Source organism: Leptonychotes weddellii, chromosome 4, assembly GCF_054177405.1.
Source record: "Leptonychotes weddellii isolate Sample4059 chromosome 4, ASM5417740v2, whole genome shotgun sequence".
Classification (NCBI taxonomy): Eukaryota; Metazoa; Chordata; class Mammalia; order Carnivora; family Phocidae; genus Leptonychotes; species Leptonychotes weddellii.
In genome coordinates, this window is record NC_138372.1 from 96,204,687 (window position 1) to 96,208,302 (window position 3,616).

A 3,616-nucleotide genomic window follows, 5' to 3' on the forward strand; every position below is an offset into this window, starting at 1 on the left:
TAAACAAAAGCAAAATGAACTATTGGGACCTCAAAGTAAAAAGTTTTGCACAGCAAAGGAAACACTCAACAACACTAAAAGGCAAACTACTGAATGGCACAAAATATTTGCAAATATCTTATCAGATAAAGGGCTAGTATCCAAAATCTATAAGGAACTTACCAACTCAGCATGCACAAAACAACAAATTCAGTCAAGAAATGGGCAGAAGAGGTTCTGAGAACAAGCTGGTGGAGAAGTCGGAGACATAAATTTTGTCTGGTCCCAGGAATTCAGCTAGATAGGCATCAAACCATTCTGAACACCTACAAACTCAACAGGAGATCAAAGAAAAGAATAGCAGCAACTCTGAACAGAAAAGTGACCACTTTCTTGAAGGTAGGACGTGCGGAGAAGTGAATCCAAGGTAATATATGGGAAGATAGACCGAGGGGGAGGGAGCCTCTGTCGGCCAGCTACCAGCAAGCGATAGAGCAGCAGAGCACAAAATCGGAACTTTTACAGGTCTGTTTTGCTGAGGGACGTTGCTCTAGGGCTAAGCGTGGGGGTGGAACCCTCACTGGGACAGGGTGGTCTCAAGACCTTTGGGGTCACAGAAAGACCAGGGGTGCCTGAGTGCGGCAGAGCTCCCATGTACCACAGCGGGGAAGCTGGCTACAAAGACAGAGCCAAGGGGTTGGCTCTCAGCTCGGGGTTGCCCTAAATCGTGATCCACAGCACAGTAAGGACACTACTCTTCCAGCAGGGACCCAAAAAGTGACAGATCCGGGTAGACTCCCCTTCCTCCCCCGGGAGGAGTGGCGCAGTAGTGCACCACAGGAATCTGCTGGGTTTAGAGACATCAAATGGGGTTGTGTGTCAGAGATAGAAACACTCAGTCACAGGTTGGGTGAGCACGGAGTGCGGCTGAAGATCAGGGAGACAGGACTGATTGACTGTTTTTCTCTGGGGGCTCACTGAGGAGTGGGGCCCTGAGTTCTCGGTTCCTCCAGGGTGGAGATTGGGAGGCCGTCATTTTCACTCTCATCCTCCAAAGCTGTACGGAAAGCTTGCAGGGAACAAAAGCTCCCAAGAGCAAACCTGAGCAGATTACTTAGCAGGCCCCTGGGAAGGGCAGGGCAATTCCGCTCCAGCAAAGACATTTGAGAATCAATGCAACAGGCTCCCCCCAAGAAGATCAGCAACAACATCCAGCCAAGACCAAGTTACTGATCAATGAGAACTGCAAAACTCTAGCGCTAGGGGAATACAGCACATGGAATTCATGGCTTTTTTCCCATGATTCTTTAGTTGTTCAAAGTTAATTTTTAAAACTTTATAATTTTCTATTTCTATTTCTTAATTTTTTGAATTTTTCTTCTTTCCTTTTTCAACCAACATCTTATCAATCCCTCTTTTTTTAAAAGATTTCATTTATTTTTTGACACAGAGAGAGAGACAGCAAAAGAGGGAACACAAGCAGGGGGAGTGGGAAAGGGAGAAGCAGGCTTCTTGCTGAGCAGGGAGCCCAACGCGGGGAACAATCCCAGGGCCCTGGGATCATGACCTGAGCCGAAGGCAGATGCCTAACAACTGAGCCACCCAGGCACCCCATCAATCCCTATTTTAAAATCTTTTTTATTTTTCATTTTTAGAATTATATTCTCTCCCTTCATTGTAGTTAACCTTATGTTTGGTATATATATATATATAAGTGGTTCTCTCTTTAAAATTTTGGGATACAGTTTCTTCCAACAGACCAAACTATACCCTAAATCTCTAGTGCATGGTTTTGTTCTAGTCTCCTGCCTGATCACATCACCCCATTTTTTTTAAATTTCTCTTCTTCCTTTTTTCAACAGTCTTATCAATTCCTTTTATAAAATCTTTTATAATTTTCATATTTATAGTCATATTCCATCTATTCATCATATTTACCCTTATTTTGTACATATATAAGTTTTTCATTCATTAAAATTTTGGAGGCACTTTCTTCTAAGAGACCAAAATATGCCCCAAATCTACTGTGTAGCACTGATCTATGCACCAGTCTGATCATATTTGACCATATTCCTTCTTTTCTTTTCTTTTTTATTTCTTTCCCTTTCTTTTCCCACAGTTTCGGTTCTCTTCTCGTTTGTTTAGTGTATATTTTTCTGGGGCAATTGTTACCCTCTTAGCATTTTGTTCTCTCATTCATCTATTCTCCTCTGGACAAAATGACAAGACGGAAAAAATCACCTCAAAAAAAGAACAACAGGCAGTACCGACTGCCAGGGACCTAATCAATACAGACATTAATAAGATGTTGGAACTAGAGTTCAGAATGATGATTTTAAAGATACTAGCTGGGCTTGAATAAAACATGGAAGATATTAGAGATACCCTTTCTGGAGAAATAAAAGAACAAAAATCTAACCAAGTTGAAATCAAAAAGGTTATTAATGAGGTGCAATCAAAAATGGAGGCTCTAACTGCTAGGATAAATGAGGCAGAAGAGAGAATTAGTGATATAGAAGACCAAATAATGGAAAATAAAGGAGCTGAGAAAAAGAGAGATAAACAACTACTGGATCACGAGGACAGAATTCGAGAGATAAGTGATACCATAATACGAAACAACATTAAAATAACTGGGATCCCAGAAGAAGAAGAGAGAGGGGCAGAAGGTATATTGGAGCAAGTTATAGCAGAGAACTTCCCTAATTTGGGGAAGGAAACAGGCATCAAAATCCAGGAGGCACAGAGAACCCCTCTCAAAATCAATAAAAATAGGTCAACACCCCGACATCAAATAGTAAAACCTACGAGTCTCAGAGACAAAGAGAAAATCCTGAAAGCAGCTCAGGAGAAGACATATGTAACCTGCAATGGTAGAAGCATTAGATTGGCAACAGACCTATCCACAGAGACCTGGCAGGCCAGAAAGGACTGACATGATATATTCAGAGCACTAAACGAGAAAAATATGCAGCCAAGAACACTATATGCAGCTAGGCTGTCATTGAAAATAGAAGGAGAGATAAAAAGCTTCCAGGACAAACAAAAACTAAAGGAATTTGCAAGCACGAAGCCAGCCCTACAAGAAATATTGAAAGGGGTTCTCTAAGCAAAGACAGAGTCTAAACGTAACATAGACCAGAAAGGAACACAGACAATATACAGTAACAGTCACCTTACAGGCAATACAATGGCACTAAATTCCTATCTTTCAATAGTTACCCTGAATGTAAATGGGCTAAATGCCCCAATCAAAAGACACAGGCTATCAAATTGGATAAAAGAACAAGATCCATTGATATGCTGTCTGCAAGAGACTCATTTTAGACCCAAAGACACCACCATATTGAAAATGAGGGGGTGGAAAACCATTTACCATGCTAATGGACACCAAAAGAAAGCTGGGTGGCAACCCTTATATCAGACAAATTAGATTTGAAACCAAAGACTGTAATAAGAGATGAGGAAGGACACTATATCTTACTTACAGGGTCTATCCAACAAGAAGATCTAACAACTGTAAATATCTATGCCCCTAACATGGGAGCAGCCAATTATATAAGCCAATTAATAACAAAAGCAAAGAAACACATTGACAACAATACAATAATAGTGGGGGACATTAACACCCCCCTCA